The sequence below is a fragment of the Melospiza georgiana genome, chromosome 3 (assembly GCF_028018845.1).
Source record: "Melospiza georgiana isolate bMelGeo1 chromosome 3, bMelGeo1.pri, whole genome shotgun sequence".
Classification (NCBI taxonomy): domain Eukaryota; kingdom Metazoa; phylum Chordata; class Aves; order Passeriformes; family Passerellidae; genus Melospiza; species Melospiza georgiana.
In genome coordinates, this window is record NC_080432.1 from 13,987,875 (window position 1) to 14,004,758 (window position 16,884).

Below are 16,884 nucleotides of genomic sequence, written 5' to 3' on the forward strand. Positions count from 1 at the left end.
AACAAACAAACAACCACCCAAATCTCCTACTGAAATCCCCTCGACTTCCAAATTCAGGCTCACTTTCGCCTGAATTTCATCACTTTGTCCAAAATTCACTGGGCAATTTTAACTACAGCAAGGTGCTTAAAACTGCATTTTGCTTGTGAGTTTTTCCTGGTGAAGTCCTGTAGGGCAGAGAATCTGACTGCTGAAGAGAGACATTACATTTTTATGCATGTATGCTTTTGTCTGTCTGTGCCTACAGATATGTAAAATGTATGAAATTAATGCCCTTTTAAAAATGTCTATACTGGAAACACATGTATATGTATATATACAAAACATATTTATACCTAAAAATATCTACAAATATTCATGACTCTGTGTGAATGCTCAGAGAGAAAAAGCTAAAATAGAAACAGGTAAATGTCTGAGTGGCAAAACCAGAAAAAATCATAATGTTTTCTTTATATTATTATTATTGTCTAAGCTATGATTTACAGGTTTAATTCTTTCAAGCTAATGCATACAAATGAATTGCACAGAACAACAGAAAAGGAGGGAGGTCCTTACAATAAAAAAATTCCATCAATAGAGATTCACCTTTACCTAAGAGGTTATGAGTTCATGTGTCAATTCTATGGAATATTTCTGTAATTTGTTTGCCATTGTGTACATTCTATGTATTTGTTTGCTACAAGGTATTGAAACATTCAGGCTATTGGGAATTAAATGCTTATTTGACTAACAACCCTTATTTGTAAATTAATAGCATAAAACAGAGTTTTCTAACGGCTGTCACTCACTTTTCTTTAAGGAGATACTACTGAGACAGGGTTCAAGGTATTCCAAAGAACTCTGACTTCCTGGGCTTCAGGGGGAAATACTACTGTTTACCTGACGTTTTTAACTCTCTTACATAATTGTGCAAATTACTGACATGAAGCAGCACCTGCTTTTGTCACATGCAAATGACAACTCCCAGCTCTTCAGGAAGGAGTGGTGGCTTTATTCTGAACTTGTGTGCAGGTGTCTGTGGGGAGGAGGGAGCTTTGTGAGCAAAGGAACTGGATTTAAAGACTCGCATATTGCAAAATTCCTCCGCGATCCATCACATTTGAGAGCAGAAAACGCATTTGATTTTTAATTTGCTTAAGCATGCAAGATGGCCCACTTCAGCAGCATTGCAATTTTCTGATTTGTGGGCAGGATTCACAGACAGCACACGGCTACTGTTCTTTTCCTTTCTCCTGGAACTGTGCCATGAGGCATCATGGTTGTAACAGGGGTGAATCCTCAATTCTGTTCATCTCTTCCCCCTCTCAAAGTTATTTGAACCCTTATTTTCCTTGAGGGGCTCATTCAGCTGTCCTAATATGTATACAGTGATAATATAGTCATACGCATAATAAAAAAAGAGCTTCAAAATTATAGTCAGCTTAGTAATAATGCAGTGCTGTGCTGGAGTGATTGGCAACTGTTGATCCAATTATATAACTGGTTGCTTCTTAAAATTCAGGGATATGAGACTGATATATAATGTGCTGTAAAGTGTAAAAGAACTGGACAGGAAATAAGGCGGGTTGAATTTTTCCGTGCTTTGATCAAATTAGAACCAGGTTGATGAAAGGAAATGCCTTGGGTTCTCTGCTTGAAGTTTTGTGTTATACAAAAGGCTCTTGAAATGATCAATTTTGCACATGTCACTCAGTAAGTTTAGAGAGAACCAGTGCCTGTGCCTGCCAGGGAGTCTCTGCCACAGCTCCCTCCAAAGCCACCCCGTGCTGGACACGAGGTTTAACTGAGATACTCTGAAACAGAACCCAGGAGCCGAAGGAGGCACGATCACAAATCACAGCAATACCCCAAGTTTGCAGGTTTGTTTTTCAGGTTTCTGCTCAGCCCTTTGACTCAAGAAACACAGATCAGGAAAGACAGAAAAGGGTCATCTGGTGAATCCCTCAGAAATAAATGCAGGATTATCTTTGCTGCTGTTCTTTTAAGCATTTATCTGGCTAACTCACTAACTAGCTTTCATCCATTGTAACCCTCTGCCTGTCCCCTGCTTTTAAAACAGCCACTATTATTTATGAAGTGCTGTAGATGTGCAGTGAGAAGCACAGGGACTTTTTGCTCTTATTTTTCCTTGAGGACAACTTAAAAGGAGAGAAAAAAGCACCTATGAAAAGGCACCTTGCAGGTAAGGCTGTGGTTCTTCTGTTGCTTGGTCTGTCTCTGAAGAATGACTCCATAGTGGTTAGGCCTGTATGAGACACAACCTCTCTGGTACTTTTCTGGGATCAATCCCTCTGTACTATGTGCAGCTCAATGTAGCGATTTAAATCCCACCGTTTCAGTCTTAATGCATTAACATTTCAGCACTCCTCAAACACATCCTGGAAATCTGCCTCCTCCTTGTAATTCTCATCCCCAAATCAGGAATTGTGGAAGATTTGAAGTGAGACACCTGAGTCCAGTACACATCCACACCTCTGACAAAACTCCAGTATTGTGATTTATTAATAAATTCACTTGGGGGGGGGGGGGGGGGGGGGGGGGGAAGAGGAAAGTAGGGGAAAAAAGTATTACATTCCCAAGCCAGAGTGCAACAAAGTCCCTTGTGATACTCACTGCATCAGGGAAGAGGAGAGCTACTGAAGGAGCCACCGACATCAAAACCTGCTGAATTCCTGTTACTCCCAGGATAATACCTGCATGGAAACTCTTTTGTTTTGGCATAATTCCCTGTGCAAGGCACGCCTCCAGAAAGCAGGGCTTCCAGAAATAATATCCCAGGACGGGGAGCACCGAGGAGCCAGGGCAGTAACCTTCACCCAGGCCTTTCAATTCAGTTTTGTGTGAATTACAGCAAATTGCTGTGTGTGCTTGGGCTGGACGCAGAGCAGTTGAAAAGCTGCTCATTTCCCCACCAAAGCAGCTCTTTGGGAGTTGATTGGTGCTCCCCAGGAACTGAAACACGGCACAGCATTGGAAATGACAGAATAGCACAGTGCAATTTCACTAAGGATGCACAGGATGTTATAGGAATAATATTTTTCTGAGTTTCAAGACTGAAGTTAGAGAAGCTCTTTACAATTTGCATGTGAGGTGCTGCTCCACTCTAGTGGCAGACACTCCCCAGAGCCCAGGCTAATAAGCAATAATTGGTATGGAGATAAATGGAGAATGGGACAGAATGGGAGCTCCTCCAGCCCAGGGCCCCCTGACCCACTGCAGCACTGGCTGTGGCTGCTCATCCCAGAGCTGTGGATGGAGCAGCACAGGACATTCCAGGGAATGGCACCAACCTGGCTTTGGAGTTTCACTCCTGGCAAACCACTACATCACAACAACTTACACTATGAAAACATCCAAACAGGGAAATGAACATACTTTAAATAATAGCTGATTTCAATTATTTTCCATAATTTTTTCCCCCTTTTTGTTTTTGTTAGATCACACTTAATATGATTCCACGACACCGATGCTGGGGATGAAATTGAAAGCTATATTCTTCTAAATGTGTTCCCAACATTCCATTTTTTACAGAGCTGCCAGGGGCTATTCTGCATTCCCACAACGGCTACAAATGTAACATATTGTTTTGCAATAAAAATTAGCTATAAAAGTGTGAAAAACGCCAGAGATCCAAATGTGAGAAACAAGAGAAGGGGGTACGGCTTTCGCACACTTTTAGTGGACATTTTATTTATTTTTCAAATGGAGTAGACATATTTATAGCTACTGTATTTCAATTATCTCTAATTTCACACATTTTATGCAGATTCTAGGCATTTTAATTGCAAATGAGGACGGAACTTATTTTTAAAAGTGGAGCAACACAACATTTCAGATCTCAATTTTAATTCCAAATTTATCCACATCACTGTTAAAAACTTTTAAAACCTCATTTACACTGTGACTTAAAATTAGGTGCGATTTCAAACAAAAACAAAAGACCTCCATACCTATGAGTTAGAGCGCCAAAACCTCTCTCACACATTTTCACATCTTTTCTTTCTGAATTAAAATTTTTAGGTAGGAAAGTTTGGGAAGCTGAAATGACATTATTAATCGGTGACACATTATTTCAACAAGAGTCAGTAATTTAATAGTATTGTCCATAACTGATGAAAATTAATACATTACCCACCCTATTTTCTCTTTCTGTCTCTGTGCCTCCAATAACCCAGGGCATGGGTTATTAGCTCAATCCCTGCTCAGCCGTCACTCAATGGGAAATTCTTCCAAGGGGATAAAACACAGCTCAGCCTTTGGCTGGATAAAAATTCCCAGTATACACTAAAAGCATTAGTGACAAATGCTGCTCTTTTCCAAGTGGTATTCCCGGTAGCTTACTCCTATGGAACCTTAATAAGCTAAATAAAATGTTTGTGACAAATTCCAAGCCACCTGAACCCGTGCTGGTCTGAAGCAGGGACAGTTTTCCAAAGGATCTTAGAGCTCCAAATTAACCTAACTGGTTTAAAATCACACATGTGCCTATAGAGCCTTGTAGGATGGGAATCCACTGCTTGACTTCATACTAGCCAATGGAATAGATCTTTAGAAGTTCCAACTACTTACTGAAAGGCACGAAATAATTTTATTATAAATGGAAATTTACTGTCTGGAGCATGCGGAGTTTTTCTCTGCTTTCTTTCTATTTGGTAATTTATTTAAATGCATTCCAAAATGCATTCAGAAAATGAGACATAGCACTTTGGTTAAGACATCTGTATTTCAAACCAACATCTTCAGAACTGTGAGCAGCTCTGTTAATAGTCTTTTTATTTGATTAGGGTAATCTGCTGCTGTGCTGTGTTAATCTTTATCCACTACCTTTTAACCAATCAATATTTTAGGTTTATAGATTTGGAAGGTAGGCAATAATTTTGTAGATAAACTCTCTAGGCACTGCTGACATGGTATGGTTGCATATTTAATATCTTTACTGAGGATTCACAACTCCAGCAGTGTAAGAATCTGCCCAGGGTTAAAAAAAAAAAAAAAAAAAAAAAAAAAAAAAAAAAAAAAAAAAAAAAAGTTAAACCTTAAATTTTCAAAGCTGTACGCGGGGACTTGGCCACCTGCCTCCTATTAATGTCAATGAAAATTTAGAGGTAAGAAAAGCAATGTCTTTTCCCTCAGATCATTCCTGCTTTGAAAGGAACCAGAGAACAAGAGAGAGGAAATTAAAAGCAACTTCGTACCACAGGCCAACACCAGCCAGGCCTGGTGGTGAGGCAGGAACAGTACAGAGGCAAAACATTTGTTCACTAAATGAGTGAGCATCTCCACACATATCAAAAGATCCAGGTATGAAAAGTTCAGAAGGAAAAAAATTAGATTTTCTGGTTTTAAAATGTCATTAATATAGATCTTTTTTTAATTTTGCTCAGCTGAAATTATCTGTTGCTTATGATATTAATTTTGCTGCAGATAAAATTAGTTGTCAGACCTCTGTTTATGGCCTAATTACCTTTTCTAAGGAAAAAAAAAGGGCAGGAGAAATAAAAGAAAGAACAATAAAATGCAGTAATCCACTTTCTAGCAGGAGGGGTTCCTAGTGATGTATTACCTGCATGGTTCTACCAGAACCATGTACATGTTTCATACACATAAAAGCAGATTTACTTGGGCTGCTTTGCCCATCTGGGCAGTGCCAGCTTCTGCCTGTCCTCATTTCTGTGCCTGGGGACAGGCAGGACAGGCCAAATCACCCTCAATTATTTCTAGAGAACTGGGAATCTTGCAGTGATTTGAGACCTTTCTAATAAGAAGACAAGTCAGGAAATTTGTGGGCAACATCTTGAAAAAAAGCACTGTAAATTACTAATTTCTTCCCAAAATGTTTCTCCACTTTGCTTCCAGCTTTGGAAAAGGTAAATGGATTTTTCATTGGTTAGAAGTGGCTGCCAGGAATGCCACTGCAAAGCATTGTAAAGAAGACTTGTACAGACTAAACCTTGTGTTACAGATGTCAGAACCAGCACATTTTGTCATGTCTCAGCCTAATTCTTCACCAAGGAGCAGAATGACAAATACTGAATATTTCTTAATAGCTCTTCACATTATATGAAGCTCAAAATTGAAATTAATTTTTACAGCATTCCTGTTAATTGAGTTGGAGCCTCAATGCCACCTCAACTGCAGCTCAACCTGGCACAGCTTGGGCAGAGCACAGACAAAAGGTGAGCGAGCCTGACCTCAGACAGAGGCCGCCCTTTGAAGTGTTCTGAGCAGCATTGCCATGAGATCTGCCCAGCTGCATTTTGGAATATATTTGACAAACAAAAAAATTTGTATCTGTGTTCATTTCACAAGATATAAACGTCTCTTTTGTGGTAGGAGAAATCCTGCTCCCAGGAAGTGATCCTAATCTAATCTGACACTCGGTATTTGTAACCCTACTTCAGTGTCCCAGCCTATTTACAGTGTTTACATAAAACCCCCGAAATCTCCACATTCCCTGAAAAGTCAATCCAGTACAAATATTGACTGGCTGTCAATTGAGTATTATTGACTCCAGGACTGTGCTTTATTGCCTTAACTGACGAAACTTGTTTTCTTTGCTAAACTTAATTTCTTTTGGGCCCCCTTTGGATGAAATGTCATTTATGAGCCTACTCCTCCTCCTCCCACAGCCATGGGGCCAGCTCTTCCACAGAGCTGGAGTGGTGGGACAGCCTCAAAGCTTTGCAGAAGGAAGGCAACAAACCCACTCTGTATTCTACAAAGAAGACCTGGCCCAACACCAGTCCTATCTCCTATAAATATTTTGTCCACACCAGCTCCAACACATTTTCCTCCTTTGCTTATACAGAGAAGTGTCTCCAGCAAGGCTGGAAAGGGGCTGTGAACCCTTCAAGCGAGGTCTGTGAAAAGCAAACTGATTACCAGGAGCTGAAATTCTCACTATGGCAGTCTATAACCTTCACTGGGAGCAGGTGGCAACGTTTTTTTAAAGGAATTCTGAAATTCTAAAAGCTAAAAACCTTGGATGTCTTGCATCTCTTTATCAGGAATAGTACAAATCAGCTTGTCCAGAAGGCAAAGTTCATGAAACACACACACTCATCATGTTTTGAACACCCAAGAAAAGATTATTTATCATTTCATTTTTTTTAAATCTGTGGTCTCCAGATACAGCAAAACAGAAACCAAAAATAGCAACTTTCACAACATTCCCTGATTCTGCAACAAATTCCATCAACCATTCTAAGTTCTGATCCCCAGGTCAAGTGAGACTGACAATAAATCTTAGGAAGGATTTGATATCGTTAAGCTGCAAAACCCAAAAATCCATTACAAAAGATTTATCTGAACGTATAAAGAACGAACCCAAAACGTTTCAGTCAGCGTGGGGAAGGACAAAAGGGTGCCATGGCAGCCAGGGGAGGAAGGGGAGATCCTGAATGACCAAAGCCAGTTACAAAGCAAGTATTTCTCTCTGATCTCACAACAACATTTAGGAAGGAATCTGCCCAAAAATGCAGTTACCACAGACATGGGGCTTTGCTTGTGAAGGAATGTACCAGAGCAGGCACTTACAGTTTGCAGAGCTCCATCTGCTTCTCCACACGGGGCCACTCCTTGAGCCCTGCTCAGCTTCAGGGCAGGATTTGGTGCCATGATCTGCTCTTTCCTCTGTTGTCATGAGCTGCCTGGAGAGAGGGGCAAGGAGAGGGAAAAACAGGGATGTGTCACATTGCTACAGCTTCATTTGATATTCTTTATAACTTTTCATGTCTGGCTCAGGTGGAGAGACAGTCCAGTTCTTTTTTCAGACCATCCCTTTAGCAACTGAACAAAGCCATGACAGTTTTGCTCTCAGTTTGCCAACCACACAAGCAAGTTTGCTCCTGCCTAGTTTATTTTTTAATTTTATTTTAGCCCATTTTTTTCTACAAGGCTTCTCTTCTTTTTAAATGAAAGGGTTCTTCTGAACACTTGACAAATGGAAGAATCCACCCTATAACACCAGCTATGCCAAGAATGCACCTGCTCTCTGTGAAAATACTTTGGCTGTCTTGAACAAGGTTAAATGTTAACATTTTCATTAGTCTGTAAGTTTTGGGGGTGGGTTGGCATAAAAAAAAAAAAAAACAAACAAACAAACAGGAAACCCTGGCTATGACAAATTTTACTTTTTTGAATTAAATGTGGCTGATACGATTTTTAACAATTTTTTCTTTTATCTTTCAAATCCTGCAAATGAATTCAAGGTGTCTAAGCCAGTTTAGTTAAGAACCTGCATGCACAGAATTATAGCAGAGTCAGGAAACTCCTGCAATCAAGGCTCCAAGGGACCCCAGATGTATTTAAGCCAACCACAGTCACACCATTAGCATGAAGTGCAAAAAGTGCCAAAACAAGACAAAAACACTGACAGCCCATATGTTTAAAAGCTTGGGTTTTGCTGTTGCTCAAAATCCTTCCCTCCCCACATACCTGTACATAATAATAATCATAATCACCATCATCATAAAAAATAAGCCCTCAAGATCAAACAGTCAGGGATATCTTAAGAGAAAAGAAGACGACAGGCTTAGGAAACCAAATCCTTGTAATAAATAATATATGATGAGTTAAGGAGATGAACTGACAAAGTGGTGCACCTCTAATCTCTGCCCTGCAAGAAAGGGAAGAGCTGAATCACTTGCACAACATTTTTCTTTGAGCATGGTCAGGGGTTGCTCCTCCACTCCAGTTTCTCAGTGAATATCATGCTCTACTCATTTCCCAGCCTAAGCTGCATGTCAGCAGCAGAGCCAGTTTTCACCTGCAATTTTACAGTATCAGAATAAAATTTTGGAGCATTCTCTTATTAATATGCAATTATTCGAGGGCAGGTTTGACTTGGAGATGAGAGAGTCAAGCCAGTGAAGTCCTGCTGGACACCAAGGGCCACCTCACTCAGGACTCCCAGCTATCCTTTATTCCAAACTTCAAATGACACCTCCACCTAAACAGCAATTTTAAATAACAAACTACACCAGACAAAAAAAAAAAAAAAAAAAAAAAAAATCCTGCAGCGTGGCCAAGATGCCAGGCACATAAAGAAAATTAACTGGCCCATATTTCTGAGCAATAAAATCAATGTCACCTTTTTATACCTTCAGCCCCCTTGTCTAATGTCCCTCAGCAGATTCCTGCCAGTGCTGTGCAGCCATTCCAGGCAAGGCAGGGGTAAAACCCTGTGAGCAAGGACTTCCCACCTTCCACCAGTCCCATCCTTCTCTACTGACCACAGCCCTTCAGTTTTTCCTCTCTCAGCTTCCCCACCTGGGAAAAGAGCATCACTAAAACATTCAGGACCTAAAAGCACAGGAGTTTTTCTAAAAAATATACACCTTCCAAGCAATAATTGTGTGTGACACATCACACAAGAATTTGTTTCAATAGTCTAAGAAAGAATTTCAATGTTAAAGACAAGGAGGAAAAAAAGAAATAAAGGAAGACCAAAATAGTGCTTAATCAGTGATAAAGCAGTAGATTTCAAGTTGCAAATTATTTTTGACTTCATTATTATTTTTGACTTTTTTTAGTATTGCAGAGATTTTACAACTATGTAACAATCCCCAGAAGCAACTGTGCCCACAATTATGTGTAAATGGAGCTGTTACTGGTCAGCCGCTCAGAGGACCACAGTGACACAGCTGAGACTCATAATCCAAGTCAAACACACACAAGTAGGAGCACTAAGAAAGTGTAAGAAGAGTATTAAGGGATTAAGAAAATTCTAGAAAAAAGCCATGTCAGTGGCAAATACAAGTAATTGGTTTTCCAAGTTTGACTCTTCTTCAGTGGTGTTAGGGACAACCCCAAAGAGAATTGAGAAACGAGAATATATTTTGCAAAACATTTGTTCACAGCCCAGTACTTTTGCATTAAAATCAACTCACCTCCCAAATCCCTTTTCTCCTTCACCACATCCCACAGTCATGTTTACCTTTTCTCACTGCTGCTACATATTTTTTCCCTGCTGAAGTCTTTTATTTTCTCACCACAATGCGAGTGGTTGCCAAAACTGTGGCTGGTTTGGCCTTCCCAGTGCAGAGCAGTGGGAAAAGAAATCATCAGTGCAGTGACTGACAGCTATTGCTGCTGGCAAAGGCAGGAACTGCAGTTGGATTTTAAAATGATTAAAAAAAATAAAAAGGAAAAAAAAAAAAGGCAGGAGAGGAAAAGGGGGGAAGACACCATTTTTTCAGCCCAGCTATTTGAAAGATAATTGCTGTAATTTTGTCTCTCCTCAATCTTCCCACTAGGCAAGCTTACCGAGGAAGGCAAATTTCTGGTTCTTAAAAGTGCTATCATTCACACTTCTCTAGAAGAAGTTTGATTAGTTTGAAACCTACACTTGACCATTACAAAATTCTAGGACAAAAACTAAAAAAAATGGGGGAAAAAAAGAAAGTCAAAGAAAGTAAAACAGAAAGACCAAAAAAACCCCCAAAGAAAATAATTCAAACCCTATCCCCACTGCTGGAGAAAAGAAAAAAAAATATTTTCACTTTGTCTGGCACAGTGTTTTCATGTTTTTTAAACTGCTCTGTATTTTCACAGCTTCAGATATTTCTGGAATACGGAATTTGCATTTTCTAGGTGGGGAACACTGCCAAAGTTGTTAATCCCAGGCAGATGTAAAGTTGCACCACTATATTGTGATGTGGCTCCTTAAAAACAACCTTAAAACATTAAAAAACATAAAAAAAGCCACAAAAAACCAACCACCCAACAACCACCACAAATATCCACTAACCCATATGGTCAATAATTGCTGTTTAATAGTCCTCCTATTACAAAACTAAAAAGCAGCAGCCAGAATTACCAGTAGAGTATTAATAAACAGGAATGAGTTAATAGCGCATAAAGACCTTCTAGTGGAACAGTGGGGGAGTTGAATATTCTTTTCTTAAGTCAGCTGTAAGTAATTACTACATGGTGTGCTTCTGACTATTACCATAACAGAGCAATTGGACGTGAAGAATGGATAATAGCATGGACATGGAGGTATTTTTAGAATATCAGCAGTGAGGCAGGTAAATGCCCTACCCAGGCACAAACCTTTAAATAAGTTGAAATAACTTCTCCTAATGACACCTAGCCTGGGCAGATTTCTGAAAAGATCAATCTAATAAATTATTAAAGTAACTTTATAAAGACATGGCTGTGATATGTAAATAAGGGAAACAGCAAAAAAATTCCCAGCCGTTGAGCAGGCAGGCAGCACTGCAGTAAGTGCATAATCACAGGTTTCTGTGTTTCCTTTAGAGCAGTGCCTTCCTCTGTCTGAACAGGGACTGTGCTCCGCTCGCCTCCATTGGCTGCTCCGGTGCAAATTCCTACATTCCATCAGGAAGGGAGCTGGGAGTGCAGGACTTGTGGGGTTTGGACAGCTGAGGTCATCCTTAGTGACTTAATTTGTTTTAAGATACCATTGTGGGTGCATTCAGGGAGACACAGCTCCGTGTTCCTGGGACCATCCCGCAGCCAACAGCAAGTGCAGGAGGAGATTTTGTCCATCCACACAACCATATAAAACCAGCCTGAGTCTTAATTCAGAGAATAGTAATTTTATAAATGCGCTGAAACATAATTTAAAGAGTATTTTGAATTTTTCAGGTCTCTCTCCTGCTATGTTGCTGCACAGGGCAGATGTTGATTTTTCAATTTACAGGTTTGTTAAGCATTATGGAATGTTTTGGTTCTCAATCAAGAATATTCTTCCCAAGTGGTTGCAAAGTCCTATGCCTGAAAATAAATGCATGTCCTTTTTGTTTCTTAGCAGCACGTGTTCTGCATTCAATAGAAGCAGAAAAATAAAACTGATAATGTGATGCTATTTGTTGGACCAATATATGCCATTTTAGACTTCAGCTCTCAGAATGCAATGTGTTTGCAGGTTATTGTCTACAAACACAGCCTATAGAAGGCAAGAAGCAGTTTCATTCACAGGGTGTCATCCCAACAGCTCTACTCAGAGAATTCTGCACTGTGTTGTCCTTGGTGTTACGTCCATCCACTGAGTGCCCCATCACAGTCAGCTCCTGATCACCTTATCAAAGCAACAGCCCCTGCCCTGGTAACGTTCATGGTGAACACTGTGCACACACAAGGAATTTTAGGAAGAGGGAATGTTTCTCATTTGCATGCACACCAACAGATGGGGTGAAATAATTTTCTCTTCCCTAAAGACAGCAGAGATTGAGCTGCTGAGTTCCCCATAGTATTTCCTATGTTCAACAGCCGTTTCTGACTAATCTGCTGCTGTGGCCTTGGTATCAGTCCTGGATTTCTGTGCAGCAATCAGACAGAGCCAAAGAAATCACACTGTGCCACATCCACCTCTGCATAAAGTTGCTGACTTGAGGGCATTTCATCAAGATGGGTTTGGCCCTTTGCAGTCTTCTGCCCCATTAAATCTGAAGATTATGTGTTGTTCTTAGTCACTCCACTGTTATCATAATGGAGAGATGATGTTATAATGCAGGTCAAACAAACAGCTAATTGTTCTTGGGCATGGCTTGAGCAGAAACAGAATGGAGAGGCTGGAGACATTAATAACAGTACTTGGTGCAATTATAATAGATAGCTTCTATCAGAGGATTTCAAATGGCTTTGTGAGCCTTGCTAGCACATTGCTAAGTGTTTTTGATACTCCCATTTGAAAGTGAGACCATCATCTTAAGACCAGGCTGATACATTTAGATGCTGGAGCAGGGAGAATGTAAACATTCAAGAACATACAGGACAGAAAGCAAGCCTTGGAGAGTCAACTCAGAATCAAAGTTTGTGAGTGTGTTTCTAAACAAACAATCTCAATAAAAAGCAAACAAACGGGCATCTCTGAAAGAATAAAAAAACCCCACATATGGACTAAAGTTTGGAGGGTTTGGGTTTTGTTTTGTTAGGGCCTGGTGTTTTCTTTCCCCAAAATTAAAACAACACATTTGCTGCATTGGCACAGAGAAACTCATGTGAGTGGTTGGAGCTCTCCAGTTCAGACCAAAACTCAGACACTGCAGGAGCAAACTTTCCAAGAGTAAGGAGTTTCAAGCAAAGGACTGACATCTTACAAGCCCAGAAAGATTTTGGGGTATTTCTGGTGCTGCAGACACACTCATACTTAGGCACACATTTATTAGAATATTAAACAACAAAACCTCAGGCTATATCCTGTAGGGAAAAATTCTATGGAGAGGTAGAGACTTACAGCCTGAAACAGGCAGAGCTGAGAGAGGATGAGAAAAGACAGAAGTCACAAAAATACAGCCAGAGTCAAGGTCACCCAAACTGATTCAGAAACTGATTATGGGCAGAATAAATCTGCAGCTCTGGAGCTGACATGGGAAGGAAAAGAACAGGGGAGGAAAAGGCAAAATATGAAAAATAAGGTGACTTAACACTGCTGCAAGAGTTTCACCACACGAGAAAACAACACAAAAACTGATCTAAGAAACTGTCAGCCAGGAGTGAAGGCAGGGTAGTTGCAAAGGCAAACATTATTCTCTTTCAGTGGACAGCACTGCAAAAATATTATTGCCCAAGCTCCCTGCACCTTTCCATTCCCCAGCCACATTGTTCAGAGGTCTTGCTGTAAAGACCAGGAGGAATGCAGTCAGCAAAAAGAAGACAACAGAGGCATTAGCACTTGTCTAGGATATTTAAGGTATTTATGGAGAATAGAATTCAATTGTCTAAATTATCAGCCCTAGGGAAATTGTTTTGGAGTTCTCATTCAAGCAGCTACTCAGGATGTGTTTTGTCCTTCAGAACAACCCGAAGCCTGTCCTGCCATGTGAATTCTTTGAAAATAGGATAATGGATTATTTTAAAATGATTCTTCAGGAAGCCTGGGTATATTTTAAAGTTTTCCAGTGAGGCACTCTGGCCTTACATATTCTAGTTTAAAACAAAGTGGAATCACTGAATCAGTAATTATATGCAAAAATATTTGGGTTAATAAAACACAGACACATTATAAGTTTCCATAACTTCCAGAACAATCCACAAGTCATCTGACACCAACTTGGATATCTCTTGAGAAAGTACTGAGCACATTCCAACCTCCCTCAGGTATGAGCTCAGTGCTAAGGTGTTTAAGGTCCATGATTATGCATCATTTGCTCAAAATGGCCTATTTTTGCTTTCATGCTCTTGAATGAGATAGTAAAATGGAACACTTTTTCAGAAAATCAGAACTGAATCACTCATGCATGGCTGCAATCATTATTTGTATTTCACTGGCATCTCAAGAACTCAGGCAAAAGTGGGACACTCGTCTTGGAACGTGGATTAAGAGACATGACCTCCCCCAAAGACCTTTTACTTAGATAAGAGACACATGCATGGGAGGAACTCCAGGGCATCCCCACCTGATATCATAGAGAGACATCAGTTTATCTGAGCCTTTTTAAAGTATGCAACAAAACCTTGTAAAGGGTGGTGAGGGAAGAACTCCAGAGACTGAAACAGTTTTTAACTGTTAACTGGACAACTGGAGGTTAGACAAAAAGCAAGGGTTATCATACACTGCATATCATCCACTGCAACAGCTCCCAGCTGTCAAATGGGAACACCCAAGCCAAAATAACCTTTACAAGGCATGGCTGTCCTGTTTCAGATGAGTTTTCCACATTTTTACTACTGCTCTTGGCTGGAATTGGCACACACAAGTGCTGTTCATCTCTCACACTGCACTGTAGTGTGTGTGCTGGGACTGGAGTCCAGCTCCTGATTTCACACAGGGGCTGGTACCCATCACTCATTAACTGAGCAAAGCTGACACCAGCCTGATCCTTGGAACAGCCAGGCCTCCTTTCACTCCCCTGCACTGACAGGATGACCTGGAAATATTCCCACCTTTTCCTTCCCTTCTTCTTCTGGTTTTCCTTCAGCTGCGGCACACACACTCTGCATTTTCCTCTTCTGTTGTGCTATCACTCCTTACCCTCCAAGCACACTTTTTTCCTTCTCCCATCTCATCCATCCTCCATAATTCCATATTTTCTTAAGATCCTTTCCTCTTTGCCAGGTTTCTTAGTTACCCCTAAACAGGCCATTCACTTGCCCACCTGATCACATTTCTCTGGGTATGGCAAGAGTTGGATGGGGAATTTTCATTTTCTCCTAACTCTCCACTATTTTTGTTAGGCTGTCCCCAGGCCTCTTGAAATAAGGGGGGAAATCGTGCTCCCCTGCCCCATCCTCATATGGGCTGTTAAAAAAGTTCAAAATTTATGGGGACTGAGCACGCAAAATCAGCCCTGAAGGCCAGAACTGACCATACTCTGAATGAGGAGACTTCTTAGAGGAAAATTAAGATTTAATCCACTTAAAGCACGCCACTCAATTGATAGTCTGTGTGCCACTGCATTCACTTATCCAACGGCACCAAAATAACACAGCAATTACACTCATAAATGAAATACTATATACAAAGGATTAGCTCAAGCTTTCTGAGAAGAATTGGACACTCTAATAATCACACAGCCTGTCTAAAAAAACTAAATAAAGAGAAAGTCTCCCCGACATGCACAGCTTATTGACATTTACATAGTGCCAGTACATAAGTAAATATTTTAACCTTTATCTGCATTTCAGTATTTGTCTTAGTTTCTAATAATCACTTTAAGCAGTTCCTAAATTAAATGCTGCTACACTACTCCTCGGAACAGCAAAACCAAAACAAAATATAAGAGCATTATTTTAAAGATGTAACAATCAGCAAAAACAATGCAAAACAAAATGCAAGAACATTTTAAAAAATATGTAACAATCAGCAAAAACATTGCATAAAGCCATTATTTTTCACTGGGCTTTGTTGTGACAGTTACCATGGCCAACCCATTAACATATTTGCTGTACAAGAATGGTCATTCCACGGCCTTAATTAACTTTCAAGTGGAGAGTGCTGCGGCTTTACCACTTATTAAATATCCACTACAATAAGTTACAGTTTTACCCTTCCAACCTCACTTAGCCAAGACACCCAGAAGAACCAGCTTTCCATCTGACTGTAATTTTGTAATTGCTTTTTACTGAAATTATGTTGAAACTGGACCCCCTATGTAAATGTATTTTGCCTGGTTCATCTAAAATTGGCCACCCCTAATCAGATCTGGTTGATATTTGATTGAATAAGTGGAAAATTAAGTTTCTCTCTGATAATGCTGTGCTTTTGCCTCCCTTTCATTATGTGTAATGTAGGCATTTTGGGTCTGGAATCTGAAAGCGTGCCCCCTAGAGAACAGCAGCGAGGCTCGGGAATGCTGCTGGGAAAGCCGAGCCGCTACGAATGCAGCACACAAAACAGCGCGGGTACACCGGGCACCGCTAATTCCAGCTTTATGCGGGAAAAAAGCGCCGCGATTGCAGATTAAATCCAGGCAGAATTAGGGTTTGTGATGAGCTGGGCTGAGCTGCTGAGGTGTATTCATCATGATATCATTATTTCCACGCGTGAGCACCAAAATGCCCTGTGTGTTTAAACTTGTACACTGCCGGCTAAAAGCAACCGGATCCACCTCCACCAGGCGCTCGCAGGGTGGGAAACACGGCTCGGGTTCGGGGAAAAAATAATTCCACTAAGGGAACACGTGAAAAGGCCACAGGAGTGCACCACTGAAAAATACATAAAAATGCTAATTTCCCTAAACTTCATCTTTGGATGGACTGAAGCATAAGTGAGAACTTCAACAAAGCTATAGAAAAAGATGACAGGTCTGAGTTTCAGAAATTTAAGACAGCAGTAGGATTAGACACTTTGGGTTGTCTTCGCATACATTTCTTATGGGAGTTAATTCCATTTGACATGCAAGACCAAAGCAAGATTACAGAGGCATAGCCCCATGGCGAGGTGTATGCTGTAGCTAAAAGCTGGGATTTGAATAA

General features: G+C 40.4%; 1 long non-coding RNA gene across 1 annotated transcript in view; it reads right to left on the minus strand.

Moving 5' to 3' along the window:
* The window catches only part of LOC131081903 (uncharacterized), a 119,247-nt gene extending 111,602 nt beyond the window's left edge, over window positions 1-7,645 (minus strand). The window contains exon 1 of the long non-coding RNA XR_009114290.1: window positions 7,537-7,645. This is a non-coding gene — a long non-coding RNA (uncharacterized LOC131081903). The remainder of the gene's footprint in view (window positions 1-7,536) is intronic.
* Between the last annotated feature and the right edge of the window lie 9,239 nt (window positions 7,646-16,884).